Source organism: Pinus tabuliformis, chromosome 6 (genome assembly GCF_031772625.1).
Source record: "Pinus tabuliformis cultivar Carrire ecotype Pingquan chromosome 6, CPIR1, whole genome shotgun sequence".
Classification (NCBI taxonomy): Eukaryota; Viridiplantae; Streptophyta; class Pinopsida; order Pinales; family Pinaceae; genus Pinus; species Pinus tabuliformis.
In genome coordinates this window covers 1,603,787,058-1,603,812,515 of record NC_142292.1, presented here as the reverse complement: position 1 = coordinate 1,603,812,515, position 25,458 = coordinate 1,603,787,058, and the positions used below count along the sequence as shown (strand labels likewise).

Below are 25,458 nucleotides of genomic sequence, written 5' to 3'. Positions count from 1 at the left end.
AAGAGGACACAAGATGTAGGCTATTCGCCAGGGTCAAACCTCTCCTTTTGAGAGGAAAACCCAAAAGAACTCTTCTATTCTTATAGAACTTCAAATGAAAAATTCCAAGACCTATGACCCTTGATCAAGGCTCCTTTAAGACCAACTAAAATTCATCCTTAGAATAACTTCGTTCTCATCAAGCCATCCCAAGTCAAACTCGCCTTATAGTAGCCTCCACTTCTCTTTTTGACCTGCAACTTTGGCCTATTGTACTTGCAATTTTCGTCCTCCCTATTGTCCTTGAAATTTCACACGTGTGACTAATCTAGGGCAGATTGAGTTGATTCTCTTCTTCGCTTGTTTCGAGCTAATCTCCATGGAGCTTCGACTTACAAGAATGATCCTTTTCCACCTTTTTTTGGCCTCCTAAGGTGATTGTACTTCGACTCTGCTGCAATAAATTATGCCCAAGTCTCCTCGTATGTGTAAACAAATTTAGCCCTAAAATAGTCCTCAAAGATTCAATTTTCTTCTTCTTTTGTTTCTCTCTCCTTCGCTAGATGTACTAGTGCTTCTTGTGTCTTCAACGAACTTGTTTGATGTCTTTTACAAATGAGGTTGAGCCCTTTATATATAGGCTTCTTATCATAACTTGTAGGCCAACTTGTCACTGTCCCTAGGATTACTTGTCATTATAAAGGCCAACTTGACTTAGAGTATTATGATAAGGTCTTGGAGGGTCTTTAACTCTATATTGACTCAAATAAATTTTATTTACAATATGTAACATGCTAAAAAGGGTCTTCCATACATGACAATGACTCAATTGACTTGTAGACTCAATGATAAGCCCTAGAAGCACTCAATGGGTGCTTGACCAATAGATCAAATAACCTTAAGCATAAACCCATGCCTCAAGAATGACAATAATAATATTAATTTTCTCTTTACATCAAATACATAAAATCATGGTTACATATGTCATTATGAAGAATGAACATAGTTGCATATTTCAACAAAAGATTGTCCAAATAAAGAGAAAGTTACATATGATTAGTGCGAGTGTTGATCAATCTTAAATAATGAGAGCCACAGGATTAGAATAACGGTCAATAACAAGTAAATTATTAAAATAAATTATAAACGGTTAAAAGATGTCAATTTTATATGATCAAAAATGTATTAAATTATTATAATAGTTAAAAAGGTTAATTATAAACGGTCAAGAAAGGAGAAAGGTAAAAAGGGAAAAAATTACATAAATAAAGGGGTGGTTTTAGATAAAGAAATTAGATTAATTTATTAGATAATATTCTCCCTTTATTAATTCATTATATAATATGATAATATCATATACCACAATAGCATAAAAACTTGATATTACATCATAACCCATAGAATAATAAATTCAATATATCATGTGTGTGTTTGTGTGTGTGTGTGAGCTTGGTAGGACTACATCTTCATCTTGTCCAATATATCACCCTCATCGAGGTGGGGAATTGAACTAATGATTTAACATCAAGGAGTGCCTTAACAAATCACCTAATCACCATCTATCCAAGTCTCCGTATATATATATATATATATATATATATATATATATATATATAGTCTAATTATATAATCTAATTTATTTACACATAAATTAGATTATATATATATACTCTTTATCTAAAACCACCCCCTTATTTATCTGATTTCTTCCATTTTTAACTTTTATCCTTTTTTGACAGTGTATCATTAACCTTTTTAATAATGTTAGATTTTAGGCTTCTGTGGAAGTTTTTTGCAGTGGTATGATCCGGATTATCCATAATTTTGTGTTCATTCTGTCGACGTTTCAAACCCCAAAAAGGGTCCATCATTAGGACTAATAGAATATGAATGAAAGCTTATTGAGAGAAGAGTCAAACGACCTGGGAATAAATAAACCTAGATCCCTAATTTTTTAAAGCAGCCGACACTCATATGTATGATTTCTTATTTATTTTATTTTAATTTATTATTATTTTATTCAAAGATTAATTTATTAGTTTATAATTTAATTTATTAGTTTATAGTTTGATTAATCTGATTCATAATTTTTATTTATTTATTTATTTTTATTTACCATATTTATTATTTATTATTTAGCCCTAGTTTTCTAATTAATCAATCAATTAATTAATTAATTAATTTATATTTCATAATCTTTAATTTATTTGTTTTATTAATAATTATTTTAGTTTAATTATTTGACTAATTATTTTATATTAAATTTTTATAAGAATCTAATTAATTAATTAAAATGGATGTAATTAAATTAATTAGATTAGATTAAATTAATAAGCTTTGATTTAATTAATTTAATAATTCTAATTTTTATTTTAAAATTAATCAAGTAATCATTTTATAATTCTTTCAATTGCTTTTATCTATTTAATTGATTAATTAATTTAAATTTAATTGAATAATTAATTCTAATTCTTCCTATTGTTTTATTTTATTTTATTTTTATTATTATTTAATTAATCAATTAAATTTTTTTATTTAATTAATTAATTTTAAAAAAATTTCATTGATTTAATTAATTATTATTATTATTTTTTATTTTTATAATAGTTATTAATCATTTTATCATTTTTCAAGATTTAACCTATTAAGCTATAATTGTCCAACAAATTAATAAATTAATAAATTTTTATTTTATTTTATTTATTTTTTTTAATTAAATAAAATTATTATTATTATTATTAATTTTTTTAATTTTGATTTATTTTATTTTATTATTGTTTTTTATTTATTTTATATTAATTTTATAATTGCTATTGATCATTTGTCTAACTAATTAATAAATTAATTTTTATTTATTTTAATTTATTTAGTTTCTATTTTAATTTATTTAATTAAAATTAATTAATTAATTAAAATGAAAACCTTGATACTATGCTTCCAAAGGACTGGAGGGGTTTATTTGTCTCATCAGGGGAAGCCAATTTCCACTAATTTCACTCCCATTGTCCCTGTTGAGGTTTTGAGGAAATTTCATAATTTTAGTGGCCTCTCTGATTTTCTTTTATGATAATTCTCCTCTCTTGCAATTATTTTAGCGTCCTCTAAACACATGTGATGCTTTGTTTTGGACGAGTGTTCTGCAAGGGCTGATGTACAGGATCTCTCATTCTTTATATCAGCCGCGTGCTCTTTTAGTCTTATTTTCAGAGATCGACCAGTTTCCCCAATATAACTCTTGCCACAAGAGCAGTCAATCTTGTACACACCCTTGAGTTGTTGACGATCAATGTTATCTTTTACTGACCTCATCATTTGTCTTATAGTTCCACATGTTGTAAATTGAGTGTTTATGTTATTCTTCCTTAAAAATTTTGCAATCTTATCTGTAACCCCTTGGATGAATGGAAGGTAAACCTTTCCATAACTTTCTTTCTTGTCTTTAGGAGGACGCCTGGAGAGAACCTTATCCTGAGCTCTTCTTATAGCTTTCTTGATACTCCACTCTCTGTATCCAAGGTTTTTGAAGACAGAGGTTAAGTGTTCAATCTCTTCTTTTAGGTGATCAGGGTTAGAAATCCTGAAAGCCCTAATAGCTAGAGTGTTTAAGACGCCAGATTTTTGGGAAGGATGATGGTAAGAGTCAGCATGAAGATAGCTATCAGTATGGGTCTTCTTCCTATAGACCTGGTGTCCCAAAGTACCATCCTCCTTTCTACTGATCAGAACATCAAGAAAGGGGATCTTACCGTTCTCTTCAAGCTCCATAGTAAATTTGATTTCGGAAGATATAGAGTTAAGATGATTGAAGAACTTCTCCAGTTCCGCCTTACCATGAGTCCAATTCAGGTTAGTGTCGTCAACAAATCTTTTCCACCATGCTGGCTTCAGAGGGTATGAGTCCAGGGCTTTCCTTTCAAAGTACTCCATGTATAAGCTGGCGACAATGGGTGAGAGTGGGGAACCCATGGCGACTCTAGATATTTGTTCATAATAGTGATCTTGAAAACTGAAAAAAGTGGATCGCAAACAAATTTCTGCAAGCTTTGCTGTTTCAGGATCGGTGGCCATCTTTATAACTTATCCACCCTTTTATTCTTGATAAGCTTTACAAAATCATTTGAGTCTTTTATAAAAGAGTCCGTGTTACCAACCAGAGGTTTTAGGATCTTAGCTACATACTTAGCCAAGGTGGGGGAACCAATGGTGTTTTTTATTTTATCATCCAGGTTTGTTTAATAATTTTAATAAGTTAATACATTTTATGATCATCTAAATTTTACATCATTTGACCATTTATAATTTATTTTAATAATTTACTTGTTATTGATTGTTATTCTAATCTAGTGGCTCTCATTATTTAAGGTTGATAAGCATTCACATTAATCATATGTTTACTTTGTAGTCGTTGATGATGGGTGGAGTGTCCACTCGAAACATCAGATAATTTAAACACCTACACAATTGATTTTCAAAAGATTTTGAAGATTAATAATCGTGGAAATCTCCACTCACTGAAAGTTACATAGTCAAACAAGATATTTCAGGCCTTTTGGAAATGTATTTTTGGATTTTTAATGCCCCATTGAGATACCCTTTCTTTGAATGTATTTTTACTCCAATTATTTAGTTCAAATGGGAGCGTAATATACATGGTTGGAAATCTTATTCCAATACCTTTATAGTGGTATATGGCACTCCCTCTAACTCCTCATGGTTGAGGAGAAATGAATTTTTAAATATTCATTATAGAGCCTTCCAAGTTAGCCCAGTCAATGCATAAGTCAATCGATCTAGTGCACAAGTTAGCCCTAATTTTGGGGGTCAAATGCACAATATATAAGTGGTATGTGGAGGAACGTAGGACCCACTCACTCAATCCAATTCAAGTCTATCTAAGAAAACGAAGGAGCAATTTTGAGGTTCATAATTCATGAACCAGGTGAAGTGAAGTCGAGTTCGAGAGGTTTTTGGTGGGAATGGTTTTTGGCACATTTTGGGAATATTTTTGGTCCTAGTTAGAAGGCTAGTAGACGACCTATTCTAGAAGTTGAGTCTTAGCCCTATTTAGGGCAGAATTCTATCATTTTGAAGGTTGAATTTCAAATCTAGGCATGTCTCAAGGAACAAGTCCCAATACTATTTTCTATTAAGGAGGTTGAGTTCAAGGTCTTTGAATGACACTGAATTAAGGAGTTGTTGGGCTGAGATTTAGGCTATCTCCTAGGCTGAGTTTCAGGCTGTATTGTAGGTCAAGTTTCAAGCTATCTTGGAAGCTGAAATTTGGTGTTGATTCTAAGAAAGGACAAGTTCCTATGTATTGAAAACAGTCTTGTGTGAAGATAAAGGAGCAACTGCTAGGAGGTTAGACTTTATTTGATTAAGGATTGATTCTTGAATAAGTGAACAAGCACTAAGTTGGATCTCGGTGAGGATTTGTGTCCTCGTCCTCTTGACAAGTTCGTACCTTTCATTTTTTTGTAAGTTGGTGCTTAAAGGGGGTTGGTGTCCTCACAAATAATTGTAATAAATTGAAGATTATTTTTGTGTTCCTTATTCACGTCTTGACTCGCACTTTGATTTATGTGTTCATACATTGTGGATGATTTATTGTGTGATTTGTATTTCGTTCCAAGATTAACTGAGTGAAAATTTGCTAACGGTAATGAAATATTGATTCAATCTCCCTCTCAACATTTCCAATAATTGGTATCATAGTAGGTGATCTATATGGTATTGGGGGCCACTTGCCTATTCCACTTAGACCCCAACACTATTTCCTTTCAGTTTCCTTAATTCTAGCATAACTTTCAATTTTTGGCAGATTTTTGGGTCCTAAACTTCTGGAGTCATTATGAGGTCCTGGAAGATGTTTTATGGGAAAACAGAGAGACTATAAAAGTGCCAAAATCTATTTTTAGATTTTTTTTGCCTTATAATGGATATCTTCGAAATGAGGTATTATGATAGAAAAAAAAGATTGTATGTGAAAGTTATGACCCCGAGAAGTTGATGGTCCAACTTACCCCAACGAGTCCCAAAACTTTTGGTGCTTCACCTCCTAGGGTTAAGGTTTCAATTTTCTTCTTTATGATAAATAGGCATCTGAGTCTCATTGTAACACAGTTCATAAGGCATGTAGCCATCACACATCTTCTCAAAGATAAGCTACCATCGCCTAAGCTAGTTTGTTTCGTTCGACATGCAAACAATTTTCAGTACTTGTTATTAATTAATTGAAGTTATGTTTTTTCGTTGTATCTTTATGTTCTGTTTAAATCTGTTTTTCATTTTGTTCCTTCAAAAATCTGGATTAGTTGTATTAGAGAGGTCTTTTCTATCTTTGTTTTTATGTGCATGTCCCCAACGAGGTCGAGGTATAAGGAATGGGAACTTGAATTGGTTGAGCCCTTAAAAGATTGTCCTTGCCAACACCGACAACCTCCCATTGCGGAAGAAAAGAAAGATGGGGGAGCAGGAGATCCTATCAAATTATTGCTCAAAGAATCCCTCGAGCGACAAAGGAACAATATGATGGACAACTTTGCCTAGATCCTTCGATGGATTCCAACAGATAATACATCTTCATCTAGTAGTCACTTCAGAGGCGCTGCCCCCTTCAAGGTACGAATTAACTTCAATATCCCTATATTCGAAGGTCAGACAGATGCATATGTTGTAGATAAATGGTCAAGTCTGTTGGAAGGTTATTTTTTGGTCCATAGTTTATCCGATAAGGAAAATATTACTTTTGCATTACTTAAGGCCACCCCCAATGTCAAGGATTGGTGGGAAAATTACTATGAGAAAAGGGCTCATGAACCCTCTCTATTTACAATCACATCCTTTTGGAACTTTTTCTGAGATGTTGTCAAGGAAAAATATTACCCTGTTGGGAGCTATGAAGAGAAGTATATATAATGGACCACACTACGACAACAAAGGGACCAAGATGTGCATGAGATCACAAATATTTTTCATACTCTACACATAGAGTTGGGTATCGAAGATTCTAAGTGACATATCATGCTTAAGTATGATGGTTGTTTGCAAAAATATATCCAGGAAGAAATGGAGTTCTTGGACATAGCCTCGCTTGGTGCATCATACCGATATGCTATCAAGATTGAACACAAATTTAAACAAAATAAGTGAGACTTTGGATCTGCAAATCCAAAGTAGGGCAAAAGCACCCCAAAATTGCAGAACAAAGAATAGAGCCAAGGTGGAATGACCCAAGAAAATCCATCGAAGCCACTAGAAAATAATGGCACCACGACGATGAAGAAAGACACAAGAAAATGGAGTGAGTTCCACAAGAGCTCCACCCACAACACAAATGAGTGTTGTGCCAAGATATCATTGGTGGTCGAGCTAAAAGCTTAAGTGTTCAGTGCATATTCTAATTCTGAGACAAAACCTGATAAGGGGAATGATAAGGGGAAGCAGATTATTAACACAGAACCTAGTGTGACCATTGCCACCACCAAGGTCCAAAAGACTGAGCCCGAAGATCTAGAGGAGGGGGACCGTCTCTTCCACTCACAAATTCAGATGAACGGTTCTCCACTACAGTTCATTGTCGATAGTGGGAGCCAAAAGAACCTCATATCAGCAAAGGTCGTTAAGAATTTGGGCCTTCCGACCACACCACACCCACAACCATATACCTTTGGGTGGCTCAACCAAGAACGAGATCTCCGTGTCAGCCAACAATGTCACCTTCCATACAACATCAACCCCTTCATGGATGAGGTACTATGTGATGTTGCTCCTCTTGAAGTTTGTGATGTTTTATTAGGCCAACCATATTTTTGGAAGTGTCATGTTTTATATGAGTATAGGCCTCACACTATTATTATTACTTTGGGTAGGAAACTATACAGGATAGCGGAGGTAGCCTTGCCTACTGCCATCTCTTTTTTTTGTTAAGCAATGCAGTAAGATCATCTCCCAGACTAGAAAAATGGTTTTATTTTTTATTTGTTCTCAAAGTAAGGGCAAGATTTTGGCCACATCCATGGCCCCTGGAAAGGGTCCCTCTGCTCAGGAGAAGAAAGTTTATAATGTCATGGAAGAATACCAGGACATCTTCTCCTCACCTATAGGAGTACCCTTGCACTGTTAGGTCAAGCACTCAATCGATATGAATCCTGGAGCTCATCTACCCAATGGGTCAATATATCATCGCTCTCTTATGGAAAATGAGGAAATCAAGCGAAAGATACAAGAGTTGCTACAAAAAGGGCATGAAACCTTTGGATGGCCACAATTATATGAAAGTGACTCAGAGTTCGTTGCCACCTACAAGATGTTGATGGATTGAAATCCAATTCTAGACTTCCACCTTCAGGATGGACTATTGTGCTATTTGGGACATCTTTGTGTTCCTTTAAGCAAGTGTGCCAACATGATTTGGGAGGCACATTATAGCAAGGTCGCAAAACACTTTGGTGTTGAGAAGATAGTGGCAACGCTGCATAAATATTTTTATTGGCCAAAACTCCCACATGATGTTAGAAAATATATCATATCTTGCACTGATTACACCATCACCAAGCAAACCATTAAGAAGAAAGGACTGTACACTCCTCTGCTTACTCCTAGTCGACGTTGGGAATCCATCTCCATGGACTATATGTCTGGCCTCCCTTCTACCAAGCATGATAATGACTATATATTTGTGGTCGTCGATAGATTTCCTAAGATGGCTATATTGATGACATGTAAGAAGTGATGAAAACTTGAATAAACTGGGGGGGGGGGGGGTGAATCAGTTTAGCGTATTCATGGACATTAAAATTATTTTCATTAAACTCATTAACTGAAGCATTACATGAGAACCTTAACAGATAATGACCAACAAAATGAATATGTGAACAACAAGTAAGAAGCAAACCAAAACATCACATGAACACGTAATAACAACACATATTGACAACAAATTTATGTGTAAACCCATAATGGGAGAAAACCACAATTTTATTATTGTTTTGATACAAAGGCAAGCTCCTACTCCTTATTACATCTCATTCTCTGTAGGCTCCAACCTACAGGAAGCTGCTACCTCAATTTTTTGCAAGTTGCAACTGCAAGGAAGCTTAAACTCCCATATGTTTTATGTAGGATACAACCCACAAGAGGCTCCTACCTCAATATGCTCCAACTTGATGTTTATCAATTCACTACTTGAAAGGAGACTACCATCCCCTGATGCAAACAAGAAATAACAATGTGTTTGTTTACCTGGTCATCAATTCTGCATATCTTCATCTTCATTTCTGCATCGTATTCCCTTCAAATCTACTTCACATAAGCTTCATATGTGCCAGGTAACTAATGCATAATAGTCCAATCAACTCTCACACATTCTCCCACTCTCTAACCATTCCATGCCTTATAAAATCACATCTTTTATAAAGGTAGTTTGATAGCTATTTGTATCCCACTTACGAATATGAAGTGAATAGACTTGATTCTTTGCCTTCTACTCATTCATTTCCAAACTCTTCATATCTTGAATATTAAAACGCAACAATAATAATCCACCCAATATGAATTTCAGGCACATGTAATGATTAAATGCATCAACCTAATGGCAACATCAAATAACAATATTTATCATTAATGCATCACAACAATCTTTGCAACATCTTTGCCTTTGCCTTGGAGTCTTGCCTTTGCATCACAACAATTCAGCTCAATCAAAAATTTCACATCGCAAAAAATCCTTCAATATATCAATCTCTGCAACATTATCAAAACATTTCAATGTATCACAACTCATCCTCCTTCTGCTCCTTTGAATTGTTGATCTTGTTCATTGGTGTATACATTGCTTTGTTGTTTCTCCTTTATTGTTCCTTGTTGCTTCTCCTTTTCCTATTGCTTCAATTATCCTTTGCCATCAATGACAATAATGCCAACAATCTCCCCCTTTGGCATTGATGGCAACACATTCATCCTCCCCCTTTTGTTCTAAAAGATATTTCTCATTACTGCATGTAACCTCTGCTTGTTCTAAAAGATATTTCTCATTGTTGCCCATAACCTCTGCTTGTTTTGAAAGATATTTCTCATTGCTGCCCATAACCTCTGCTTACCCCCCCCCACTTTGACATCAATGGCAAGGAGTTATAGATGTCTTGTAGCCTATAAAAGAGTCCTTAGTGTAGTTGTCATCATTGCATTAATGCTTTATAACCTGCAATGTATTTTTCTGCATCATTGAATGAATGTTACTCCATATGGCTTATTAGGGCTCCTCCATATTGAATGAATGCTACTCCAAAGTGAACACTGCTCTATATGACATATAAACATTGTAAGAGCGGTGCAAAATGTTGTTGTGATAACACTCTGAAAGCAAGAATAATGTTGAGAGAACATTTTGTCAAGAAAACATGGTATGCATGAGAAATGCATTATATTGAGCAGTGCTTGATGTTAAAAAAAATGTAGCATATTTAATACCAAATGATAGTATTAAAACCATTTTAAAGAAACATATTAAAACAGGAATAAGACTCTCCTATATGATGATTTAAACCAATAATTCATATTTTCTTCCAGAGACTTGAGTACCAAAAAAAAGGCATCAATAAAGGGTTCGACACCCCTGAACAGTCTTCTTGAATGTGTGTTTGAGATAATAGCTTGTAGCAACTTCAAAAGCTCAAGTCCCCAAGACAATAGATCTATTTTCAAGAGATTTTTTAACAACATCCTTAATTTGAGCAATTAGAATTGCACATGAGTGAGGATTTCTAAGATTTTCCACAAAAATGTACGTTAATTCCCCTAGGACATGTTTATATACAATCCTGGCCCATTCAAGATCATTAGGAGTCAGATAACCATTACTGGTCCAACATAGCCATGTCCAACATGCAATGTGGCTAGACCCATTACTGCCCCTTGATATCCCATAGGGTACTAGACACCTGATACAATAGGGTATCGTGAGTTCATATATCATGTTGTTGGAATTGCATAATGCATACACTTTGGATACCAATACAAATTGTTGAACAACATAAATTTAACTAGTTTTAGCACACAAAACTGTGTTTTAATACTTAGGGAAGTTCCTCAATCTTGACAACATCCGACATGCAAACATAGCAAAGCTCTACAACTTGTATTTGTACTCTGACAAGGGAGTCATACTCTCCTTAATACCCTTCCTCTTATTGATATCGGTTACAAGCTTCCCAGCTTGGGAACCAGATTCCAATGGATCATATCCATCATATCCCAGTGGTCAAACACACATTGAGGGAAATCATGGCTAGAAGTTGCAGCACGAAAAGTACTTGAGAATCCAATTGATTCAATAAAAGGTAGATTTTCCTTGATGTTTGTTGGGTAGTGGATCCCACCATAAGCGAATTTTTGGGGCTTAGAGCCCGAGTTTGGTCAATGTAATGCAAATATCCCACAAAATGCGGGCACGAAGCATGAGAGTCTAGGGTTGTCCGCCCTAAAATATTGTAATTTAATATAGAGTGGGTCGGCCTACCCATGGTTCATGGACGATGGGAATGTATAAATAGAGTGAGGCTCTAAGTATAGAAGGCAATTTTTGGTTAGTTTTGATCTCAAGTGATATGGGTTGTTGAATGCGATATTCGTTCTGAATCTATAAGTCCGAGTCTTGGGTTGTAAGAGTAGGAAGAGGCTCTGCAGCTGTGTGCACAAAGGCCTGGTAGAGTCCATAGCTATGTGCATGGACCCCTGCATCTATTTACAATTTATGATTGCGTGCACTGGTTATAAATGTTAAGTGAGTAAATAAGAATACTGGGCTCACAAAATTTAGTCAGATCTATAATAATAACACTGTAAGGGTAAAGGATCTAGGCAGCGCCTCTTCGCCTTCTGTATAGAGCTACGCAAAGGTCAGACGGCTGCGCGGAGCAGCGCAAGCGCGCAGGATTGGTTTGCGACCTTTCCAGACCCCATCAAGACATCCCTAGGGTGCGGAAACTTGGTTCTAGCACCCTCGTGAGACCTCAGTCTGCACTCCATGGACTGTTGCCGAAAGGGCCGATAGTTTCGAGATTTGTTTGGCTAAAACACTTTTGAACCTGGGTTAGGCCCCATCAAGCCAACAAATGGTTCTGTTTCCAGGACTGAGATTTGCCTAAAGAATGTTTGATGTCAGAACACTAGAATCCTACGCAGAAGGAAATTGAATATTGGTTAGATCAGAAGCTTCACGAGTTCGTGACACAAGAAAACAAAACTCCGCAGATATCCAAGAAGAGGTGGCTGGATCGCTACGTATATATGAAAATCCACAATATCTTCTTTGCATCCTTCTCTTTAAAGCTGTATGATTGGATCGCGAGATTAGGCGATAGCCAGGGAAGTTATAAGCTCGATAAACTAATAATGTGGACTCTGGAGTTGGTGCGCAGGCTAGAGGCATAAGAAGATAAGATCGCGCGGGCCGTAGACCATTGGATCGATCGGATAATAGGAGGGTTTATCATTGAATTTGCGATAGACACGACTGTAAGCTACAACAAAGCAGAAAGACGTTTTCTCAAGGGACCGCGAGGTAAGTACATCAAATCTTTGAATACTTGGATTAAGATGCTGTTATGTGAAAAACGGGTGATGCGAATACATTAATGAGTGGAACGACATGGAGCGGAAAGGTCTACAAAGGTATCGAAGGGTTATGAAACATTCCTTTAATTTCACCCCTGTGAGCGAGCGAGGAAGAGCGTGCATGGGTTTCTCCGAGGAGTGCGGTCAGTTTGATAAGGAAACACATTCTGCAGTTACCATCCCCACTTATGCCACCACTCACGTCACCTCCTTCACCTCCATCTTTGCCCACACCACCTCCACCAAACCAGCAGTTCAGTATCGCAAGCGCGATCAAGCTACCCATATTCAGAGGAGTAGGAAATGAGGACCCAGATCAGTTCTGGTTCATGGTAAGAGAAATGTGGGAAGCACAAGGGGTTACAGACGATAAAATTAAGAAGACTACATTGGTAAGCGTGCAGCAGGATCACACGTTGATGTGGTATATCAAGCACTCAAATGATCACCCAAATGCAGGAATAGCTGAGATCCAGATTGTGTTGAACAAAGAATTTAGCTGGCTGAAATCAGAGATGCAGTCAATCATCGGATTTAAGGAGATCGTGGTGCTTCCAAGTGAGACCCCCTGGGATCTAAATCAGAGACTGAAGAGTACGATCCGCGAGGCTAATATGTCGCTAATGGATGCGCAACACCACACGTGGTTTGTGGCGTCTTTGACACCGCACTTGAGGACGACGCTATCACAACAGAAGCTTTCAACCCAGGTAGAAGCATTGGAAATGGTGACGAGGTTGCATGAAACACCGATACAGGGTCCAGGATTGGGGGTCCAACAGATCCACGCGCAACTGTAGAACCTATGCTTGGAGATGCAGAGTTTGAAGTAGGATAGGGCACCATAGCTGGAGGCGCGCGAAGAAGTGTGGTATATAAAATGCAAAGGCCAGGGCCATGATAAGGATCACTATCTGGTATTCGTGAACTACTTGGCAGGAGGGGGACCAATGTCGTTGAGACCAGAGGTACAAGCAGGGCCTAGTGCGGCACCCGCGCTCTGGTGTGCAATCTGTCAGGTGGAAGGAAAGCACACAATGGACAGCTGTCATCTGTTGCGGAAGTATACCCAGACTCCACAGTAGTTGTTTTGTAATTTCTGTAGATCAGTGGGCCACGATGAGCATACTTGTCGAAGCTACGAGTTAATGATGGAGCAGAACCCAGCCTATAGAATGCAGATAGAAATGCGAGGCCTTGACCCAACCACGGGGATGGCGCGCGATGGATTTCAAGGGCAAGGTTGAGGATGAGGAGGAATGGGGCCAGGAAGGGGCTGAGGACAATTAATCTGTTACAATTGCGATGGACTGGGACACTATGCTCACGATTGTACCAACCCAACGAGGATATATTGTTTGTACTGTTCTTAGTTTGATCATGAAGCAATAGATTGTCCTACGTTGATCGCGCAGATACGCGAGAAAGGGGTACTTCAGCCTACTCCGACGCAAATATCCAAATGATGAGGTCTGAACCACGCAAAGAAGACCCCAACGTGAACATGCTGCTCAAAAGTGGCACGACCATAGGGGAAGATAAGGGTAAGCAGCCTGAGGAAGATACGTGGGTTCACAAGGCTCCTACAAAGGAACCTGAGTTTGACTTGGAACGCGCAAATGTGATGTTTATGGAAGCTAAGAAGAGCTTCGCGGGAGCCTCTACTTCAGGTAGTAAGGATCAACCAGAGCCAGGAATGGATCCTTCTATGCTCACTACCTTTTTAGAGACATGCATGAAGCTACTGCGCAATAATATGGCAGTGAAAGGACTGTAAGAATTGATAACTAGGTGCACAGGATTAGGTGAACTGTGCGTAGTTTGAAAACTAGGAATGCATACACTGTGCACTGGGAGGGAGATGAGATTAATGACACAGATTGACGAATATGAGATGGATCAGGTAATTCTGGACCTAGGTTCGGACGCGAATGTGTTACCAAAGAAGACATGGGAATGCATGGGTAGGCCCGCATTGCAGTGGTCCCCTATTCAATTACGGATGGTGAACCAACAAAAGATATTTGCCCATGGGAAGGTTTCAAGGGGTGACAATGGACATCGAAGGCGCGAGCACGTAGACAGACTTTGAAGTAATAGAAATTGTTGATGACAACAACCCTTACCCCGCGTTGCTAGGAATAGACTGGGCCACTGATATGAATGGAGTCATCAACCTGAAGAAGCGGAAGATGATATTCAAGAAAAAGTTCCTTCACATAGTAGTTCCGCTAGATCCGGATGAAGGTGCATGCTACACCGAACTTGTGCGCGACGATGAGTTGGATTGCATTTACCAGATAACAGTGCAAGACTAGGATACAGTGAGCCCGACTGAAGATGGGAGAATCTCATGGGAGCGCAACAGTTCCTGTACTTCCGATTCAGATGAAGAGATAGAACGGTGGCAGAATTGGTTACACGAAGTGATGACGTTGAATTATAACATGATGATTAGATCACTATGGTGTGTGATGACCGAAGCAAGGGAACTGCCAACATATGATGGGATAACATGAGTGGATGAATTCTTAAACAAATTTGAAAGTGCAGTACCAGAACAGTAGTGGTACGATGCCCTGGAATGGGTGTTGCGCGCAACAGCCACACGATGGTGGAGTACACATAAGAAGACTATGGGGAACTGACGTGACTGTAGAAGATGGATACACTTATGGTTTGGAAGTTCCCAGCGTCGAACGCGAGCCAGGCAGCCAGGACGAAGAATTTTGCGCGCCCACCTGTGTTGATGGGTGCAGACGCTTGCTGGGCAAACACTTCCCAGACTAAGGATTGGGAATCAGAATGTAACGCGGCAGCAAAGGCACGCACTCCACAAATAGTCCGCGATGGAGCATTCAAAAGGATATGTGGAATCATGAACAAAGTTCACCTGACAAGACGAACCAATTGGGACTTGCGTGTACTAGCGACTTGATGGGCTTATAGGAACAGAAGCAAAAATCGGAACACGAAAATGACCCCAACATTGACAAGAAGAGATGCAACCAGGAGGACAGAGAAGGATCCCTAGACCACAACTCCTGTAGTTGGGACAAAACGTGAAGACCTGGGTAAAGGAACTACGAAGTTGCAGGAATCCATTCGGCGAGGGAGCTTGAAACTTCGCGAACTCGATGAAGAGTGGGCACAGCTAAGAAAAAAAAGCATGACATTGGATGAAGAAATCAGTAAATTGGAAATCGAAGTCACGCAAGTCGGCCACGAAAAACTAAGCATGTTGAGACCAAGTCTAGCCGGCCCTACTACTACATTAGAAAGAGTTGCGACCCTACTATCATGGCTGCGACCACACCTTACTAAATAGGGGAGCGTACCATACAAAGAAAAATGTGACGCACTACCGGACGCAAGGGTGTTTGAAGGGTGCCCGCAAACTGGGTTAGCAGGGAAATTGAAGCCTCGCACCGGAAGTGCGACCACCTGACTATCTGCAGGAAGCACAGTCTTAGCGCTCCAAGCAGTTGAAAGAAGGCACGGGACTATAAACGAGTCTGCAGGAGAGTTGCATGGGAAGGTGGTTTCGCGCAGGGCCAGTATGTCACAGGGGTCGTGGTCACGCAGAAGGGGCTGCGCTGCTATGCGGGTAGGCTGGGAGGTGACCGTTGATGTCACTGTTCATGACAAGAGGTCTAATTTAAGGCAGAAAGGAGCAGGCGACGGGCCATTAAGACAAGAATTAAGAGCTAGATTCGGGATGATCTGCTGCCAAGAAGGTATTAATGACTCAGAAGTGGAGGGAATGGGCGAATTCAAATTCAACCGTTACTATAAAATCCCTTGGGGTAGCCTCGAGGCAACACTTGGTTGTTTGAGATTTGAGCTAGTACAGAGCATTGAGCACCAAGCTACCTTGCCACTCGTGAGCATGCAACTAAATGAACCCAGTGTAGAAACAATGTCGGCTGCGAGGACCAGAGTGCGATTCACAGAAGTAACCTTAGAACCCCGTGTGACCCAGGAGGAGCTTGGGGAGGCAACAATTGCACCATAGGTTCCCAAGTCCCCACGCACACCACAAACACAGAAAAACAAGCAGCCCATGGGTCCAGTCTAGGTGTCACCACGAAACCCACGATTTAGTCAATTTTCAATGACAGAGAAGGGAAAAGCTGTTGCTGTTGAAACCAAGGAGGAGGAGGAAGATTTGTAAGCCCTGATCGCCCAAATCGAAGCACAAGATGATGAGACGAAGAATGTATCCCACATACCTTTGGCGATAAAGTTACCTCCCTACATCCCCCCATGGAAAGGGACAACCAAGATACCAAAAGACCTGGAGGCCACGAACAGTGCGCTCCAGAACCGGCTTCTTCCGGATGAAATAAGGGTTGATAGTCCGCCGCTGGGACGAGTATCTAATATAAAGTTCGAAGATTGGGACCTCGCGAACAGCGAAAAGTTCCCACAACTAGTCGTGGACCAATTATTACAGTAGAAATGGTTACGCAGTGTGGAGAAGGGCGGATTACTACATCTGCGGTGGATACCCCACTACCATTGCGCGTCCGTCACGATCTTTGTCATTCGGTAGCTACTGTGTCTAGTACATGATGGGTATCTCTGGCTGGAGGAGCCGATTCCCACCACATTCGACTTAATTCACCGGATTTCTGGGCTGCCCATCAAAGGAAACAATCTCACAGCCATAGCAGGAAAGAGCGGTGACTTGACCCTCGCAGAAGCGAGGAAGGCCAAATATAAGCTGGAGAAGAAGAAGCGTGGGTATCTGATAGCAAGCATCAAGGACAAAGGGGTGCACATTTCCACCTAGCTACTGGCCAGAAATCTCATGAGGAAATGTCACGCAGATGAGGTGCTAGCATCTATGATTGCGTTGGCGAAGTAGTGTGCAGAGGGGGTCCAGTTCAACTGGGCACAGTTTCTCTGCGATGAATTTTTGACAAATTGTCAGGAGGCCCAGGAACAAGGTAAGATCTTACAGTATGCGTGGTTGCTGTTATCCATCATGTTGGTTGCAGGGGAGCTACCGAAGGACAACCAGTTTCCCACCATTGAGAAGAACCTACCCGAAGCCGCGAGGTACACCTCGCTTTGGGTGACGAAAGACGCGACAAGGGTTTGCGAGATCAAGATGTTTTGGACATTCATGGAGGCAAGCATCTGAACTTGGATCAACCGCAGGCTGCGTTTGTCCCCAATGGTATACAACAGTTTACAAAGCGTGATAGAATTCAAGGCGGATATGCATAATCTGTATATCGGGGTGCGAAAGGATCCAACCCGAACATGGGTGAAGCTTCCATTCATGGCAACGGATGATGCAATATTCGAGGTTATGGCGACATGGTCTCCGGAGTGGCGCACTCTGGACTTGGAAGAACTAGAAAAGATCACAGCACAACAGCGGAAGAGGGAGACCAAGCTGCGCATCGCGAAGCCGACGGAGAGAAAATGCCAGGGACAAGAAGCGACCATGCAGCGGAAGGTAGATGAGGCAGTAGCGACAGCACAGACGGTAGACACCGCAACCACGCCCATCGAAGAGACCGACGAAGGTCAGGATATGTCCACAGAGCAGGACATATAGGGGGAGGATGAGGCAGAGGAACGTACAACAATATCGACCCAACTCAAGAGGTCGCGCGTCCAGGAGAAGCCAACCGCACGAAAAAAGATAAAGACAACGAAGACCTCTGAGGGAGCCCTTCTCGACAGTGGTGAACCAGTTCGTGATGTCACTAAGGATGCTCTAGAAGAGTTGATGACAAAGCAGACCACTATGTTGGGGGCACTCAGAGCGCAGTTGCAGGCATTACAGGTGCGACCCCTAGGAGTGATGACACCGCACCTTGCGGAAGGTGCAGCCGAAGCTGAGCAGATGTTGCGCGCCCGCACAACAAACACTCTGGTGTTACTAGAAGGCGCTGTCTTAGCAGAAGCCGAAGGTGACATGAGGGGCTGGGGGTTGAATTTGGCCGCCCTTCCTAGAGAAACCCTATACCAGCTGCAGGATGGGGTAACTGCTGAGCTTCGCACCAGGGAGGGTCGCGCTCTCCAAGTCTTGAGCGAGCAGAAGGTAAATTTAGAACAACTCAGCCTGTAGCGCGACAAACTAGTCGCCCAACACCAGGGATTAGAACAGGTAGCGGAGGAGGCCTGTAGCAGCATTCTGGAGTTGGTCGTTTTGGTGGCACTCCCCATCACGGAAAAGATTCACCAACTGGCAGCCGGAGTCTGCAGGACCCAAGAACATGCCACGAAGGCTTAGTTGGAGCTGAACTTGCACGTTGTGAAGTTGCGACTGAAGGCGCAGCCCTCTACACCCCCAGAAGTCAGAGAACAACATCACCGCGCCATTTAATCGGGGTTGAAAGAGATAGAGTACACTGTACAATACTGCATGGGATTGTTGGATCAGTCCCTTGTCACGCTCACTTCACTACAGGAGGACCCAACGCTACAGCAATTAGAGACAGAAGTGCGGGAATTGCAGTAGGCCTATGAAAATGTCCTGGGGACCGCGGATGGTCACCCTTACTCAGCAATTGGCTAAGATGAGGGAGGCCCAGGCTCTAAAGGAACAGGTGGACACTGCATGCTAGAAAGAAGCAAGGCTTAAAGCACGCATCCAACCTTGGCTCGAGGAAGCGTTCATGTTCACTGCCACGATCGAAGGGAAGCTGGCCCAGATGCAGGACATATATGCGCAAAGGCAAGAGGGTGCCTCTGACAACAATGCATTAGACAGTCACGCACAATTGATACAACAGACAGTGGCAGAATGTGTGGAGACGCCCACGAAGCACAGAAGTTGTTGGATGGACTCCGAACAAGGATCACCGCACCAGCCGTGTGACTCGGGACGAGTCATGTTGATTGTGTTGGGGGCCTGTTGGGCAGTGGATCCCCCCATAAGCGGATTTTTGGGGCTTAGAGCCCGAGTTTGGTCAATGTAATGTGAAGATCCCGCAAAATGCGGGTGTGAAGAGTGAGAGTCTAGGGTTGTCCACCCTAAAATATTGTAATTTAATATATAGTGGGTTAGCCTACCCATGGTCCGCAGACCATGGGAATGTATAAATAGAGCGAGGCTGTAAGTGTAGAAGGCAGTTTTTGGTTAGTCTTGATCTCAAGTGAAATGGGTTGTTGAATGCGATATTCGCTCTAAATCTGTAAGTCCGAGTTTTGGGTTGTAGGAGTAGGAAGAGGCTCTGCAGCTGTGTGCGCAAAGGCCTGGTAGAGTCCGTAGCTGTGTGCGTGGACCCCTGCAACTAAGTGCGTAGGGTGGAATTGGATGGTATTGGAACAGAAGGTTAATAAAAGATAAGTTGATTTTGGAATATGGTGCATTTTGATCTGTGTGTTTATATTTCGGTTATATTTTTGCATCTGTTTACAGTGTATGATTGCGCGCATTGGTTAGAAATGTTAAGTGAGTAAATAAGAATACTGGGCCCACAAAATTTAATCAGATCTATAATAATAACACTGTAAGGGTAAAGGATCTAGGCAACACCTCTTCGCGCTCTGTACAGAGCTACACGAAGGTCAGACGGCTGCGCGGAGTATCGCAAGTGCGCAGGATTGGTTCGTGACCTTTCTAGACCTCATCAAGACATCCCTAGGGTGCAGAAACCTGGTTTCAACACCCTCCCATACTATCTCGAGTGAGACCTCAGTCCGCGCTCCGTGGATTGTTGCTAAAAGGGCCGGTATTTTCAGGATTTGTTTGGCTAAAACACTTATGAACCTGGGTCAGGCCCCATCAAGTCAACAATGTTGTATAGTGGAGTTCCTAGCCTCTACACTTCTTCAAAAACATGGCCTCTCTTCTGGTTCAACACACCATAAATACCACTAAGGGCATTCTTAAGAGCCTGAATCTCAACAAATATATACTAGCTCAAGAAGTCGTGGTTTGGCAGTAAGCTAAGATGCATACATGACCCTTCTCGTCGTTTGTATAATCTGGCCAACTCCTCTATGGATCACATCAGTGTGCAAAACCACGTCACAAACCTCAAAGAAATTACCACACATGTTTTCTTCTGCGAGAGCACTTTCCTTAGAATTGGAATGCAACAACCACATAATCTTTAATTTCATTCAAGTATTGAACTCCCTTAGACATATCCACCACCACTACTAGGATCGAGTAGCCACACTGAAGCAATCAAGAAGGCAATGTTGTTGAGGATTCTCCTTTCAAGGATTTCGCCGAATTCGAACAATAATTAATTATAACTATAATAGTCAATACTGTTGTGCGAATAATTATCAATAATAATGTCGATTTTTCCTCGATTTCTTGGGGCTATGTGATTTTGTGAATATGATGTGCCTTTGCCTTCTTTCATTCTTCTTGTTAACATGTGCATCATCATCGGGCACAAATCGCTCTTAACTAGTATGATTCAAAACTTGAGGACATATATAATGTTGTATAAATAAATGAAGGACCCATTGATCATATCCTTTATGGAAACATTTAACATCGAGAAGTATGGATGAATGTTGTAATATGCCTCACATTTCTAAATTATATTAAAACAAAAGGTTCTTGGATATGTTGGCATATCACATTGTATCATGTTGGCCTTTCCCTTAATTTGGAACTTTTGATTTATTGTAAATATAGGGTATCGCTCATTCAAAAAATTGCGAATGTATGGATTCATATCTGAAGCAATGATTCGTTGTTCTGGCACATTTTTTTTTGGATTCATTGTATTGAATTGGAAACAGGTCGTTTGTGTGTGCATGTGGTGCAAAATCTTGAGCTATGTGCATCAGACTTCTTCGTTGTGGGTGATCTGCAAGGCAGGACGAAGGCTCGATCCAAGTGGCAATAAATATTATTGAAATTGGTTTGTTGGTTTAAGCACTGTTCAAAATTTTCAAAGAAAGTCAGTTGTTGACATTTGTGAGAGATCTGTGGTATAAATACAACATTTGAATTACGTTTACCATTCGGGGACAATATTAAATATCCCATGCAAACCAACTATCCATATACCAATCCACGTGCATTATGTAGCTTTAATTATATCAACGTTTCTCCCATCAAAGTAAATGCATTAATGTTGCTTCAATATAAATAATTAACACAAGAAATAGTTTGGAAATGTTGCCAATCCAAGTAGCCCTTCAACGATGGACTATATCAATGATGGATCTTCATTGTAAAGTTGGAAATTGTATTCCAGCATTAAACCATCCCTGCGATAAATGTATATCAAACGTTCCGCGATAACCATATGTCAGTAATTATAGCATTGATGTATCATATTTAAAGCATTGAGACAATAATATGTAACATTAATGATCATAATATATCACTGCCATATCGCTGCATAATATCGTTGATTCATCATATCGATACATTTAATGCTGCCATCTCCACATAACAACCATCGATATATCAAACCCTTAACGCTGCTACTTCCATATATAGAGAAACAACAATATCAACGTTTCGTAATATTTTCTGGCAGTGGTTAACAATAATAGAGAATAAAAGTCGTTGCACTGGTAAATCTCTCATGAAATAGAAGGTAAGCTCATTGCAAACGCAACATCAACGTATTCTAATAAAAGACATTCCACACACATTACACATAATAATGTGATATACTTCCAATTTATGTTAGCTCTATCGGTCTGGCACTTACTGTTCACATTTATAAGGTTTCATAACCCTTTCATAACGTTTATGTCTCCTCTGTCACTCATGGCCATTAGAATTAACACATTACCTTTGTAATACAACCCTTGCTTTGGCACCATGAGATACACCAAAATATGAAACGACACCAATAATATATGCGATGTCATGATATGCACTGACCAGGAATTTAACTCTATAATAATGCTACCAGATACTATGCCAAAATGTTGAGACCATAATGACACTGTGCCACACAGAATGCTTAATTTTCCGGCACTTCTGCCCCCTTTTTTTTTGTTCAGTCAACTGTCCTGATGTGTGTAACGCCCAATATCTTCGGCCCTGCCGTAATGCCCAATACCTCCGACCCTGCCATGTAGATATTGTAAGAGGCACTTGTTATGAAATTAGGGCACAAAACCTTAATTTCAATGCTCAATGTCTATCAATCAATTCCTGCATTTATCAATTCAAACTCCTGCAGATTAGTAATGATATCCAAATTATGACTAGACCGCCTTTCTAATTGCTGCGGAAAATCAGGATTAGAAATACAACAATTTATCAAATTTTCTTCCAAATTTTCTTTAAGGCTCATAGCTTGGGCTATTGTCGAAACTGGTCGGTCACATTGTGAATCATGCTCCTCTTCTTCAACCCAATGTGTATTTTCTGATCTTAAGAGGGGTTGAGCACGGGGGTACAAATTGATGTGCTTTGTTTCAGCTCCATGAGTGATGGCCATGTTTCCAAACCTACACCCTATGTAGGCATCTGCCGTGGCTAACCACAACTTCCCCAAGATCAAAGGATACCCTCCCAAGTTGGTTTTGGGTTGAAGAACATAAAAGTCCACAGGGTACTCCCAAGAATCTAATGAGACGCCAATGTCTTCTAATACCCCCTCTGGCTTTACCTTAGACCTGTTTGCTAGTTCTAACATGGTGGGAGTAGGTAATAAGTCAAAGGATCCTATATGAGATAAAGTCTCCATAGTCATCACATTAATGGTTGCACCTAAATCAATTAAAGTGTTCTTTATGGGATGTCCATTGATAAAGGTGGTAACCACAGGGATTTCGGGGTCTGCATATTTTTCAGTAACAAATCTAGTGGACATTAGACTTGCAAGCTTTCCACCTACTTGAATTGTAGAGAGTTCTCTCTTTTGTCTTCCTGGTTTCTTGGTACATAGCTCCCTCACTATTTTGGCATAAATTGGGATATCCTTAATTTCTTGCAGTAACGGGATCTTAATGCACACATTTCTTAGTTCAGACACAAGATCAAACTCAGGCTATTTTAATTTCATTTCCAACCTCTCTGGAAAATGAGGTTGGAACGTATGGGATGAGGAAGGTTCTTGTGGCCTTGAAGTAGGTTGTTCTGCTGGTTCAGGTGTGGTTTCAACTTCAGGCATTTCCAGAGTATCTTCCTCTACAATCTCTTCAATCCTTCCAGGCTGAGTCACCACTTTTTCAGATTTACATTGAATTTCCTGCAGCAACATAGGAAATTCCTGTAACACAGGAACAAAAGTTTCATGCAGCGGCTGTGGTGCAATACAATAGGTAGGAAAAGTGGGATAAGTGACCAATCCAATGTTGTGAGCAAATTGGATGGTTTTATTGTTGGGGTTAGACACTAGATAAGCAGGAAGTTGTGTGGGATGAGGTTGATTTAGTGGGGTAGGCAACTGAAGTTGCTGTTGTTGAGGTTGAATCATTTGTTGCGGTGTGAGCTGTGCTGGATAAAAGTTTTGAGAGGGAAATTTCTGTGCAATACGGTAATAAAAGTTCCCCTACCAAGGCTGTTGTGGAGGCCAAGGCTGCCAGGGCATTGGAATATTCCACATCTGATTCTGAGTATAAGTAACTTGAAAATTCAATTGAGACATACTTGTGTGACATGGTTGCCATGGTCTTTGAGGTGCCATTGCATAAAGTGCATTGACAGCTCCCTGATCTGGTAGATATGCTAATTTAATCTCAGGAAGTGAAGGACATTGATCAGTGGAATGTTCAACTTCACAGATTCGGCATACTTATATACTATATGTAGGACATTACCTCAAGGCATGCTTCTTTCTGCATTTCGAGCAAAACATGGCCAGGGCTTTCTCTAGTTCCTCCTGTTTCTCTTGTTTTTTCTTAGTTTACAAAACATCTAATTGTGAAGATAAAGTACTAAGAATATCGTTTTTAAAATTTTCAAATAGATTACCCATTTCAGCTCTGGTTACTCCAGCTCCAACAATTGACTTGAAAAGCATGGAAGAAGTATCTCTTGTTCCTCCTTAAACTTTAGAATTTCCTCTTGAATATCGCTGACACAGCTCACACATCTCATCATAACTTAACTTTGGTATTTCACCTTCTCCCATGAGGTTCAAAAGCTCCAGAGATTCCGGTCTGGTTTACCTGGGAAAAATTGTTCTGTTGGTGTCCTTGCTTAGTTGATTCATCTTGGATCTCTGCAAATTGTACTGAAATCTTTCCACCAAATCCTCGAGACTCTCCCCTTCCTTCTGAGTCATGCCAAAGATTTATTCCCTGAGGTCCCTAGTTTTGCAATAATCTTAATATTTCTTCAAGAATACATTTTTCATGTCATCCCAGGTTGTAATGGATTTTGAAGCCAATCCCATAAACCACCTGATAGCTGCATCCTTCAATGTTGCAGGAAAAAACTTCAGCTTTTGAGCATTGGAATAATAATCATAGCTCCTACTTAACATGTCGAACTCGAAAAAAAAGGCATCAGGATCTTCACTGGAGACTCCATGAAAGTTAGGCAAGGCTGAGGGAGGAATATTCTTCATCTGAGTTGCTCCACTAGTCTCCCTGATAGGGAATTCAAATGTGACCAGTTCCTCTTCCTTCTCATCATAGCCTCCATCTGTATTACCAGTTCCTTCTTCATGAGCCATTTTGGACCAAAAAGAAGTAGGACCTTTGTAAACTACAAATTCTGTGGAATCAATGGTTTGAAATTCTGGTTCTTGAATAGGATTAACGAGGAATTCCTTTTCAGGCTAACCACTGACTAGAGATTTTGTCTTCCTTGTGAGAGGAGTTTCTAAATGGGCAACAACAAAACATTTTCCTACAGAAGATTGTACTGTCGAAGTAAGAATACGCTGTGGGCTCTTTTTAGGACCACAGACCTCCTGTCCGAACTCTTCTTCCCTTGTTGCCTTGTTTCTTGCAGAC

At 40.1% G+C, this 25,458-nt stretch overlaps 1 pseudogene; it reads right to left on the bottom strand.

Annotated features, from left to right (window-relative positions):
* Positions 1-11,107: 11,107 nt before the first annotated feature.
* Positions 11,108-25,175, bottom strand: LOC149265005 (elongation factor 2 pseudogene; annotated as a pseudogene).
* Positions 25,176-25,458: the final 283 nt, after the last annotated feature.